Source organism: Epinephelus lanceolatus, chromosome 5 (assembly GCF_041903045.1).
Source record: "Epinephelus lanceolatus isolate andai-2023 chromosome 5, ASM4190304v1, whole genome shotgun sequence".
NCBI lineage: Eukaryota > Metazoa > Chordata > Actinopteri > Perciformes > Serranidae > Epinephelus > Epinephelus lanceolatus.
In genome coordinates, this window is record NC_135738.1 from 22,014,502 (window position 1) to 22,028,074 (window position 13,573).

Consider the following 13,573-nt stretch of genomic DNA (forward strand, 5'->3'; position numbering starts at 1 on the left):
GCGGGCAAAGTGCAATCAAAGAAAACTGCATCTTGCTTTATATCATATGAAGTCTTTGATGCACATGATGTGCCCTGACAGTTAGTTCACCTTTTTATAAAGACCCTCACAAAACTCAGATGAGTACAGGAGCCCTGACTGAAGTCCTTGTAGTATTGAAATAAATGTGGCATGTGCTATTGATTTAACTGTCTGTTAGTTTATTATATATTTGCTCATTCCACTTCATTGATGTTACATCATTCTCATTTTTAAAAGAAATAATAAGAGTCTGGACACATTTTTATTGCTTCAACACTTTCTCACTTGGAAAATTTTAGATAGAAATTGCATCATTACATATAACTGCCCCTGTCGTTCAGCCTGATATATTTGGTTCTTAGACTTGGAATTTAAAGTGACATCTTGCGGAGGTGAATAATGAATGTCATATTTATATAGGATATATACATGTATATAGTGTATACTCATCCATCAACGAACCATTCACCGTTCCAGAAGAACTGCAGTGTTGGTTGGGCAGATCATAATGTCTCTTTATCAGAGATGTGGCTGCTGAAAAGTCAACATCCGTGTTAAAGAGGACAATGAGAGCATTGATTTATATCCAGTCACACTGAACATTGATCCTTAGGTCTTCATTGAAACACTTCAATGTAAGTGCTACCCTCTTGTGGTGGCTCAAGAAGCAGCTTTATTAAGACTGATCACCAAAATGCAGGACAAAAAGCTGTGTTTGTGTAGGGTCTTCACTGGAACAGGTGTAACTTGACATTTAGTGTATATCAACTAAAAAATAAAAACAAAAACTTAACGTAAACAGTGCAGCTGAACAAGTCAAACTTGTGTCTGTTCTGCTTCTTTTTTGTCCGTTTACACTAAGATGCAAATGCACAAGAAGAGTTCCTTCACTTTTGTCCCTTGGCTTTCCATCGTTCTCTGTTGAAAAGTGTTGAGGGACAGTGGAGTGATCCTGTCAAAAAGCTCCACTCTGTCCTGGCCAAGGTTCAAGTGGGGTAACTTAGTTACCATGTGTTACTGGGCACCAAAGAAGAGAGTGATGTCAGTGCTAACACCTATACCTGGAAAGTGTCCTAAATGAGGGAACTTCTCAGAAATGTTTTTCCAAAATGTCCAAACCACACCAGGAATTCAAGCGAATCACTCAAACATCTTGTACCTCTCAAACCAAGTGTGAGGGTAGAATGAAATTGCAGTCAGTTATAAAGATGCTAAAAACAATTAGCTGTATTTGTATGGAATTTTATGTAATCTAAAGGTGATCATAACATATAACAAACACATGCACGGACATACATGCCTGCTGTGGGTGTGTGTGTGAGCATGTTTGTGCACAATAGCTGCAAGCATCAACATCATGAATGCAGTTTTACTTTAATTTAATACAGCATGCATACTAATTGGCAGGAGGAAAAGGTTTAAAGGTCAAAGTTCATGTTGTGTGGCTGCCATCAACAATAGATCGTAGGAAGCAGCTCAGCATTTTCTGATAATCAGAAGCAAACACAATATCCATGCAGGCCAGAGAGACAGATGACCAACCCCAAAATCATAATGTAGATTGACTTCTTCTCCTAATGTCTGAGCTCATCTTTGCACGGATGCTTGAGTGTCTCCATCAGGGGGCAGTGTATGCTCAGGTTAAAAAACAAGAGTACACCCACTGAGATAATAAACCGAGAGGGAGATGTTAGTCTGACTGATAGCCTGCATTAAATACTCTGTAATTATCACAAAGATCCGCAAAACTGTAAATCCAACCAAAATGACCTCATAAAATACTGAATTAGAGCGCATTGGTTATGAATTCATAACTCACCCTGCAGAAAACCTCCAACAAAACCCTCTCTCTTAACAATCTGAACAGGTTACATGCTCTTTTCTGCCATTCCTTTGACATGTTATTTTTTTATTTGCCAGGTACAGGCCAGGTGATGTTTTAGCAGCACTGTGCACTGTCCTACACTGATGTCTGCTGACACGCATTCAGCAGGTGTACTTCACTGCACAAATTCAAAGCATTTTCAAAATAAGAGGGAACTCATTCAAATCTTCGGTGCGTTGATCTGTAATCATGCACACACTGCATGCCTATCAGGTCTATTTTATCTCGCAGGATTGCTCATGCATATCAATCAGCCCACTCCTGAGCCTTTAAAACCCTATCCTGATCTGGCAACGTTTATGATTATCACAAACCGTGGGTGACTGTGACGCCGCTTCCTTTTCTTTTTTTTTTCGGCGCATAGATATGCGCTCGTTTTTCTTTTTTTTCCCATCTCTCTCTCCACTGTACGATAAACGAGGAGGGGCTTGATGCCGTGGAGGAGGCAGGCAGGCAGGCAGGCAGGCTGAGCTGACCCGCTTGCGGTGTGTGTGTGTGTTGCGTGTGTGCGTGTGTGTGTCGCCTAGCCTACATCCAAGCCAGGTCGCATGCATTAACGAGTGACAGACATCAGGTAGGATTTCGCCTTTTTATTTCTTTACATTTGGTGCTTTTTTCAAACCCTGGCGCTGTTGTTGAAGGTGCTGTTCCTCCCAATCGGGCTCACTACAGGGGAGGCGGACCGCTCGATGTTGGCTCAGCAGAAGCGCTGAAAACATTTCATATTAACAGCCTGCAGACGACCTTTTCACATGATCGGTGTGATGTGCTCCGCTTCAGCGTCTCCTTGCTCTTCTTTGGATCTAACACCAGTCGATCTGCTTCATCTGGTGCCTTATTATAAGCCTGTCAAATCTGTTTCTCCGCCTAACGTGTGACTGACTGCTTTTGACATTGACAGATAAGAGGTAATATATTTCATTGACCTACTTGTTTGGCGTTTGTTGCTGCATGTTTAATGTGTAGGCTCGTTGAATTTGGTGCTTAGAAGTGGGCTAAATTGGCAACTAATGCTGCCCATCGCTCCAGCATCCTCGCTGCTCTGCAAAGAAATGTGCTGTACAGTAACTTGGACTTGACCTGAATGTTATCTGGATGGGCTCAACATCAAAGCTGTGTGAGGCTGTAGTGCGCATGCAGGGATGTAACCACTGATGATTTACAGTGGGCTGACAGAAATGTGGGCAGAATAGGCTGGGGACTCTATAATGGTCAGTTTGGTCAAGTTTGTTAAGACTGCCAAAGCTTGCCAGCCCACTAATCCTTTGCTCCTGTGATAAAATTCTGCTATTTCATGGATCCCTGTTGGAAAATTCCTTATTGTGTCCTGACACCTGCCTGCTCGCAGAGGTTGGGAGTGCATGCTCACATGGATATACCCTCTCCTCCAAGACACCAGCAGGGAGGATGTGCATCCTCAGATTGAAGGACATGACTCCTTAGGCCGCCCTGCTGCCTCGTACAGATGTGTATGTGCTGCACTTGTGTGGAGATATTTTATGAGCTGTGACGTGATTGTTTCACACAGGTACAAGGCATTAAATGTTACTCCAACACTGATTGTGTGAAGGAGCCACACAGCACACCCCCCTATATAGTATCTTTCCATGGTTGGTTTTACATGCAGTACATTAGTTTGTGGAACAAGTATATGAGTGTTGGGTTGACTCCCTATGCCAAACCACATTAGCTACACGTCAGCCGCTTTCGACATTTACTGAAGAGGCTTTTGGCTGCTGTGACCAACTGTTTGCAAAGAAATTCACCCCACCCTTCTACAGTATAGAGCAGCTGAGCATTTTCCACAGCATGAGAGGCATCTTGGATTGTTAAGGGTCAATTCAAGGATACTCATGCCGTGAGGGGGATTTCAAACTGATATTGAAGAGTGACATCTTTTGCTTTGAGTGATGTAACGAGAAGAGTCAAGCTATATCAGCATGATGGAGACAGCTGTGATTCTGGATGGCTTTATACAGTAAGGCACCACTGAGGGTGCTGGAGGAGGAGCCGTACTAAAAAATGTGCTCCCTGGTGGTACTGTAAGGCACAAGTTTGTGTAGGGTAAAAGCATTCACCTACCACAGAGTAGGGCAGGGGGACACACCTTGGTTACCCCAGGGGCCTCTTTGGTAAACGACAAAAGATCAGGGGCCGATTAATAAACAAACATTAACAATATTTATCAGTATATATAATAAATGAATTGCCTGTTTTCAGCCTTTCAGCATTTGCTGTCCTCATTCATGTTCACCTAAAGGCAAAGCCATGTACAGGTCAGGTGTATGCAGGGGTGTTTCTAGGATTTGAGGACATTCGAGGCTTAGCCCAGACTGCTGTCAGACACTCTGGCTCCTTATTTACATTCAAATTACAACTTATTTTCGTTGTGAACTTGAAAATAGTTGGCCGGCCACCTGGCACCCCATTGAGGGCCACATTTGGCCCACGGGCAGCAAACTGAGTATCATTTCTGTAGGGATGCTTTATGGGCTCCCCCAGTAGCGTCACCAGTGTTAGTGTGTTGCTTCATGAATTTATATAATTTCACACACAATCTTTCTGTGTGTTAAGTATCAATGAAATGCTTGACACGCTCTGCAACGTGTAGAGTGCATATGGTGTCTCAGAACCAAATAGGCTGGATGTTGACAGGTGATGATGTAAGGCATCGCTAATACTGGCTTGGTGCTGAAGATATAGAGGCTTCAGTGAATAGCTTTGCTTCAATAGAGCAATGAAATGTGTCTGTTATCAAAAATATTGACAATTAATCTTAATGCTAACGTGTTCTGGTTTATGTCTGCAGCACCTTATCAATGATAAAGATGACAACATTCACATTTTGGTGATTTTTTGTGACATTTTATTTTTATCTGTAATGTAAGTTAACCTATTTTTAAATCAGGTCATAGGGTCACATGTGCATTCCTGATGGTGTCTGGAAAACTATTTGTTGACCTGTAGATTGGCAGAATGTGTCAATAGAGAATAATCTCCAGATTACATAGTGCTGGAATGGCTTTATGGGTCGTAAATACCTTCCTTTATAATGGAATTGAGCCGGATTGTCTATAGGATTAATGTATTTATGTTTAGACTAGCCATAACAGATTTGCTTGTTGTGTGTGCATATATGTGTTTGTTTTTGTGTCTGTGGATGCACATAGTGTTTGCAGCAGTGAGAACAAATAACCATTCAGATGTCTCATTTTGTGGAGATACTGAAGCTATGTAAATCTCAGCGGTGGTACACTGCACCTGTTGGTTCACAATATGAGCCCCTTGCTTGCCCATGTTTAATACAGAAGCGGAGACCTTCACAATCTGAGCATCTACAATGAGTACTGCACACTTTTTCCCACCACACAGCACACAGATATAATTAGATCACAGCACCACCGATGTCACAAGCTCACATGCAGCATGCATCTGCCAGCGGCTACTGATAAAAGCTTGCTGTTCCATCAAACAAAACACTAGATACTACTCACAAGACCCAAAGGTTATAAAATCAATGTTTGGAAGCCTGTGCCAAGAGAAAATCAGAAAAGTTTTTAGCTTGAAACGAAAAAGTAGCACAAACTCGTAGATAACGTCAACATTCTACATTTCCTCCTGCCTAAGCTTTTGAAATATAGATACGGCAATTTCGCTTTGCAGTGGTAATTAAAACCAAGCACTATTTAAACGGTGCCTTTTTCCCACTCATTGCCAGCTATTGAAGAGGCCATTACCACAGTGATTCCGTATTATGGGAAGCTATTAAGGGTATCTCTGCTACAACAACTTTAGTTCACTCTTTCAACTCTGCGCCTAATTTACTGGGAATCACAAGTCCCAGACATGGTCTTTAAATGCACCGCGTGCTCTCATGAAGAGCTTTTAGACAGTTTTCTTCCAAATTGTGCAACCCGGGGAGAAACACGCAATCCTTAAACTGTTCCATAAATAACTAAAACAAGGTCATGCATTCCCAAGTAAGTATTTTGATCCACAACGTGTTGAGAACAAGCAATTGTTAAAGACAAAGCCTCAACTGTATTTCCATGCTGTTCATTAGAAAGTGATTTTCCTCTCAGCTGTTGCAGTTGCTCCGTCATCAGGAATACATTCCTGGTCGGAATTCCCCAGGAAATGTTCAGCTGGGGGGGTGGGAAGTTTTGAGAGTCATCGGAGAGTGTGATTGTTGAACCATATTTAATGCATGAGAGTGTGGGAGGTGGAAACTAAAACACACCCCATGCTGTCACTGTGACCCAGCCTTTGTGTTTCGTGTTTACCGGTGAAATAGATCTCTCCTATGTATTTTCTCACCGCTGTCTCTCTGTGATCTTAGCCTCTTTAGGGCCTGGCTCTCCTCCAGATCTGTTTCTATAGAACAAGAGGTAGATGTATAAGCTGGCTGCCATTCTCTTTTCTTTACTAAGACATCAATCTGATTTCATAATTTCCTGTATTTTTCCTCCAACAGATGACTGTGGCAGGCAGTCAATATGTGGGAGCTATAATGCAGATGGGCCATTTTTTCATCAGCAAACACTTGACCACATTCCCAATGTGCTTTCAGATTTGAAGTTAGGTTGATCTCATATTAGATTAAAGTGGCTTCATGCTCGATTAATAATTGTCGGCCATTACATAAATGTCCATCAGTATTAGTGCTTCAGCAGGTCACCCAATTGTTGATCCTGTAATGTGAAGCAGTTTGATATGCTAGTTTTATTGTACTGTTTTAATTCACCCCTCCAAGAATCACCACCTTAACGTGGCGGAGATGTCTGGAAGTCCCTTTTATGCCTCCGCGATAGCTGTGGCTGGAGGCATTATGTTTTCAAGTTGTTCGTCCATCCATCCCATTCATGTGAATGTGATAAATCAAAAGGGAATTTCTTCATATTTGGCACAAACATCCGCTTGGACTCAATGTTGAACTGATTAAATTTGGTGGTCAAAGGTCAAGGTCACTGAAATTGGCATCCATGTCATTCTAGTGAATGTAATGTCAAGAAGGCCTTGAGGGACTATCTTTATATTTGGCACAAATATCCACTTGAATTCAACATTAAACTGATCAAACTTGGGTGGTCACAGGTTCAGGTCACTATGACCTCATCTGTCTCATTCTCATGAACGTGATATCTCAAGAACGCCTTGAGTGAATTTCTTAAATTTGGCACAAACACCCACTTGGACTCAATGTTGAACTGATTAGACTTTGTTGGTTAAGGGTCAAGGTCACTGTGACTTGGCAGCCATACCATTGTAGTGAATGTAATGCCAAGAGGGCCTTGAGAGAATTTTTTCAAATTTGGCACAAACGTCCACTTGGATTCAGTGTTGAACTGATCAGACTTTGGTGGGCAAAGGTCAAGATCACTGTGACCTTGCATCCATGTCATTCTAGTAACTGTAATATCAAGAATGCCTTGAGAGGATTTCTTCAAATTTGGCACAACTGTCTCACTTGGATGAACTGAATAGATTTTGGTGTTCAAAGGTCACTGTGACCTCACAAAACATGTTTTTGGTGATAACTCAAGAATTAATACAATAAAATGATTAAAAAAAACATTACATAATTCCAGCTAATGCCTAATAGAATAAAACAATGAAGTGATGACATTTTATATCCAAAAAGTCAAAGGTCAGCTTCACTGTGACATCATAGCGTTCTGCAAAAACACTTTTCTGGCTGTTATACAACGCCATAACTGAGGAACAGAAGGGGAGACATTTGGCCAGACATTGAATTGGTGACTCTAATCTTGGGTGCCTGTCTTTGAAACTGTGTTGACTGTATAGATCTTCTGCGCTGTCCGGTTTAAGATGTGAGTGAAGCACATTTTAGAATATGTAGCTTCTTTACAGCAAAAATTCATATATGAAGCATTGTCAACTGTAATGGCTATGAGTCTGGACAGACATGGGTGTAAACTGTAACGGCAACTTGACAGGTTTGTGGAGGTGTACAACCGCAAGGCAGTAATTCTATTGTTTCTTGACTGATGGTAAAAAGGAAGAAAACTTTTGATTGTTGTTTCCTCTTTCCATTTTTGATCAGATCAGCTGATCACATGCAGGACATGACATATTTTATTGTTGTTGAGCATAACGTGAAAAACAAAAGCTCACAGAGCTGGCAGTGGTCGCTGATACTGTACTTAGCGAGTATTTACTGTACATGTGGTCTGAACTGATGCGGCTGTGCTAGTGATGCGTAAGCAGACTCAAGAAGTAGGTCAGTAGATGCAGGCATGGTGTGCTTCAGGTCAGAGGCAGTGGCACAGCCGTTGGCACTTCTCATCAGCGGGTTAAATGAGATGCCAGTTTGAAGTAGCAGATGACAGGTCTGACTTCCCAGTCATGCACACAGTACATGGTCCCAAATTGGGTTAGTGGCATAAAAGAAAAGAGGAGGTGTGATCTGAGGGTTCCCTGAGCACCAGCTGTCAGCTTAAGTAAATAGCTGTCTACTTACCTTTGGCTGCCTGGCTCCTTTTTATATATGAATTAGAGTGAATGTAGGTACATTTTTTCGATTGTGGTTAATTTAATTAATATTCTTTTACCTAATCTCTTCTTGTGTGTGTGTGTGTGTGTGTGTGTGTGTGTGTTGTGAGGTTTGGCTATTCTGTTGAATAGTAATTTAGCCCTGAGCGATAAAGGCTTGAGTATTTTTTGCAGAAATTTAAATTGTTTCTTGCTGTGCAAATTGCGTAAATTACTTTATTAGCATTCAGTTGTACTAGAGAATAAGTGTGCAATTAACGCTACTTCATTTTGTTACGTCTCTGTTTTGGTGCTACAGAGAAACACTGTAATGATCAGGAACATGACCCACTCTGCCTGAGGGAAACTGATTACCAGTACTAAAGATCATGTGATACCTGTGCTGGAGATCATGTGATATACAGCCTCCTCTGAAAAGGGGAGAGTGGCTCAGCTAATGCTCTTTTTTCTCATATGTAGGTATTTCTCTTTATGTATTTTGAGTGAATACAATTAAGAATCCATTTTGCTTTGAATTGCATTTGAGTACACAAGGAGCTGATGGACATTATTCTGTTAAAGTCAATAGTTTCCCTTCTGTTCTTACAGTGCAAACTGCTGCTTTCGGGCTTAATGGCCACAGAATCCATAGACCTCAGTTTATCACCTGGTAGTCTTTGTGCTGTTAATGGCTGCTTGTGTCACTTTGTTGTAACGAGCCCAGCTTCTTTTAAATTATTGTAGGCACTAGTGTTCAGAGCATCTAACTGTCTCTTTGTCGAGAAGTGCATTTGAAGGTACGCTCAGAAGAGGATTGAGAACAAAAGCCTTAGTTATGCTTTCCGCACGGATGGTCGCACCGACATGAGCTGACGCGGAATTGTGAGGAGGAAGTGCTTGGATGTTACACACTCCGTGTGTGTTTCTCCTCATGGTCTGGCACATTGATATTCTTTCAAACTATTGGGGGGAAGTGTATCGAAAGCTCACGTCTACAGCATAGTTTGTTTAGAAACTGTCAGACGTGCACAGACAAACAAAAACCCACCACACAGGTACCCGCAAAGGGGCGTGTCCGATGGTTTGACATCACTTTGGCCACGTGGACATTCTATAGACTGCATAGATAGATGTAGACATTGTGACATCTTCCTTTGTTTTGTAGACCCCGGTTTGGTATTTTGGCTGTTGCCATCTTGGATTTTTGGAGACAGAAGTGACTGTGTTTGGATGAGAGGGTGAAGCTGTGGAGGAGGGCAGGGTGCAACTGACTCATAGACTGTAGCAACGCCTCGCAGACAGCCTGTTACTCAAAGTGGCCCTGCCCTTAATTATGCTCAACTTTAAGCCTTTATAAAATCTAAACGGGTGCGTAACATAAAAATTCACCCCCTGTACAGTTGTCATGAAGTGGTACATTTGCTAATGAGACCAAAACCATTTTTTGTACCAGGCTGTAAACATGTTTATTTCTGCTGTAAATTTTGACATTTTGACATGGGTGTTAATGGAGACTGACACGCTTCTGGAGCCAGCCTCAAGTGGCCGTTTGAGGAACTGCAGTTTTTGGCCATTCCATGTTGGCTTCATTGTTCATTGCCGTTTGGGACACGTGCAACAATCATGGATGCATCAAGCATAAATCAAATGTAAGTGTTCTGCCTTCACAGTGTCTTCTGGCTGTATTATGATGCATAATCCAAGAAATGTACTGTAATTACTTCTTCACTGTAAGTGTTGAGAGCTTTTGTATACTATGCTGTTGCTATTTGTACTCTGCTTTTGGAGGTATTTTTTGTGGCCACTATCACATAGAAAGCACATTAGAGGCGCACTCTGAAAGGCTCTGATGGTTTTGTCCCCTTCATCAACATGCTGTGAGTGTTTTCCACTGGCAGGGGGTCTCCCAGGAACGCCACAGGAGCTAGAGGTCAATGACAGTGGGGCAGAGATCCTCGCGATTGAGGCACTTGCCATCGATCTGCATCAATGATACATCACAGCCAAATACAGCTGAGTGGTAGGGGTCCTGCGCCACAGCACAGTTCAGACATTAATCACTTGATGAGACAATGTTTTTTTATTTATTTATTTTTTACACCTGTGCTACAATTTCTTAACTTATTGATAAAAAAATCAAAGAACAGCATTTGAAATAACCCTTGTCTTCAAATTGCCTGTGAGGGGAGATGTCCAGAGGTTGAGAGGCTTGCACAATTTCTGGACTGCCGGAGCAAAGGCTAGCTGCACTGGGACCGAGGCAAGATGGAATAACAGACAGATAAAATAAACAGAATGATATCGCTGTTGAATGGTGCTGTTGATCTTGTTTTAGAGAGAATTGACAAGGCAGTAGCTTCACATCAAGGTTAATTGAGGGCCGTCAGGTCCTTTGTGTGTACAGCAGCTGTCAGGCTGTTTTTGTGACTGCCTTGGGGGAAGGACTTTCCTGTCTGAAGAGCAGCACTGAAATTACTGCTATCCTCTGCTCTGATCCTCTGCAGGCTGTGAGGGTTGCTGACCGAGCTAGAACTCTCTGTCTCTGTCTCTGTCTCTCTCTCTCTCTCTGCTCAGGGCTATGTAGTGTCAGCACCTTGAGTCTCAAAGAACTGTGGACTGCTCTGACACACTCTTGTCGAAATGATTTCACTTTGGCCTGGCGGAAGTGCATTTAGCAGCTGGATGCTGTACTGTATAAGTGATTGTGTTACTTTAGCCTTGTATATTCAGCTCATCAGCAGTGCAGTGACCTTGTGTTAAGGGCAGAGGGACTCTCTGGTTACCCTCGGTGGAAGGCAATATCTAGGATTACATTCATTGCTCTGTTTTTGGAGATAGAATAATAAAGTTGCCCCAGGAGCACTGGCATGATTTGTACTGGTACTCTATTCACCTTTTTTGTTTTTTACAATAACCATTTTGAACTTGGTCCACATTTTGGAAGGGAAAACAACCTGGAAGCGCTAGAGAAAGGTTTAAGCCTCTTGGCAGCTCAAGAAATCTCTAGGTAACAGTAGTCATGGAATTTCTTTGACTAATTGATCAGTTGATTTAACTGAAAAATCAATCACATTGTCTCTCCAGTGTTATCGCCCTTCCACAGATAAATGCAGTCATGCAGATGGATCTCTCAAAATCTGGTGCTTATTGAGAACAAAAGCTTTGTCATTTTTCATTAAAAACTAATGATTTATTGGCTCATTTTGCTTAAAGCTGCATTAAGTATTACTTTTATGTTAATTATGGATTAAATGAATATGTGGATGTGAAAGGGATTGCCAAACCTAAGTGGTTTTTAGCCACAGTAGACACTTGTTTTCAATGATGAAGCTCTAAAAAATCACTGTGCAGTACCCGCCCAGCACCACTTGACAGACATACAGATATTAGGCTAGTTCATTTTTATGCGTTGAATCTACGCTGTAGCTACAGTGTCGATGTACAGCCTATGTCGTAGCATGACTTACACCTCCCCTGACATGTAACTACACAGTGTAGTGCAGTGATGGAGACTACAACAAATGTGATTGGTTTGCTTGGAAGCAGCTGGTCCTTCTTTTCCGTGAACATAGACGTATGTCTGTTTGTGTAATGGCCACACACCAAGTTCTCCAATGTCTTCTCTCCCTTCTGCGATGTAGTAGTGTCAGTTAAAGTAACTGTTGTCGATCGTTTCTTAGCTACAACTGCAACATGATCTGCTCACTTTCAGTCGCCATTGTTTGAAATACATGAAGAAACTCAACACACTGCCAACTTGTGATTTGGCGGTGTAATTGCAGAGCGACACAGACACACTGTTGCACAAGTATAAATGCTCACAACAGCATAGGCAACTTGTTTAGGCTATAGCGTATGCTGTGCGTATACATACAACTATAAATAAGCTTTAAAGCTATAGTGCGTAACTTCTACATGTCAGTAAATGTCCGTTTCACCCAAGCCACTACTAGAGGAGATGACACAATGCTGATTAAGCCGATCGGCTCCTCTAACATCTCGCGGTATTTTTCAATATATATCATTTTTAGTTTGCGTGTCAACCGGCGACATTCCCGCGCTGGCACACAGGAAATGCTTCCTCACAACAAGAAGGGAGGGGGAGGAAGAGCGGAGAGTGTCACAGCAAGAGGTAGAGTGCAGGTAGAAAGAAGAAAGCAACATGGTGGAGAAGCGGCCGAGACACGGTTCAGAAGTGGATCCTACCACAAAGAAAAAGCCTGGACGTTTGGCTGAAGGTCTATTAGCAAAAAAGGAAAGTGACTGACGGAGAAGGCAAACAAGGATTTGTATTGGCGTCGCTTTTCCTCAGTGGAGAGCCCTGAAGGAAGAAATTGGGCTGTGGGCAGACACGGATGTTGCCTTGCTGCTGTTGGATAAGTAAGTGACTTGGTTTATAATTATATTATGAGTAGTTACTCTGTGTACACGGTGTGTAGTGAGTGTTACTCTGTGTACACGGTGTGTGGCGACTGGCGAGTGTTACTCTGTGTACACGGTGTGTGGCGAGTGTTACTCTGTGTACATGGAAGTGCCGCCGGCTTATTAGTTGTAATAACGCATTATCCGCTGGGAGGCGACAGAAGTTACGCACTATAGCATTAAGCGACTAACTGGTGAACACAGCAGAGCATTAAGCTACTAGAGAGCCACATTTATTCTGTGACTTAACTTGCATACGTAATATCATGTTAAGAAACTTAATGCTGACTTTTGGGTTCACACACGACACAAACAGCAGTCTCCTGGGTCAGAGTCCTGTGGTTGTTTGACTCATCCGTCCACCCCGACCTCCTCCCAATGTGGACTTAGTGGCTCTTTATGCTATGTCATCTGACTTCCTTTTTTGGTAACGTCATAATTGCTAAGGGCACTAGAGGTTGCGGCCTAACAGTAAGCATAAAATTGGTTTGTAATAAGCTGCTATTGTTCACATATACCATATATAGGAGCTGGTGGAGACCAAAACATGGCTTAAAGACAAAAAGATGAGCACATACACAAGTTGGCCAGAAACAAATAAAATATTCATGTTAATGCAACTGTGTCTCCTACAGTATATATAAAAAGTCCATAGTTTGCTACAACATGCATGTTAGCCTGAACAACTTTATAAGGTGAATACATGTCAGTGTGGTGTTTACATTTCGTTCCACTGACCTCCAAAAGAAATTT

At 42.1% G+C, this 13,573-nt stretch overlaps 1 protein-coding gene across 4 annotated transcripts in view; it reads left to right on the top strand.

The window, feature by feature from the left end:
* Positions 1-2,342: 2,342 nt before the first annotated feature.
* tln2b (talin 2b) overlaps positions 2,343-13,573 on the top strand; it is a 113,118-nt gene continuing 101,887 nt past the window's right edge. For 3 of the 4 annotated variants that reach the window (XM_033634259.2, XM_078168337.1, XM_033634261.2), the window contains exon 1: positions 2,343-2,480. The gene's annotated coding sequence lies outside the window, so the exon portion shown is untranslated. Of the gene's footprint in view, positions 2,481-2,675; positions 2,815-13,573 lie in introns of those variants that run through there. The other variant, XM_078168335.1, reaches the window with a different exon arrangement.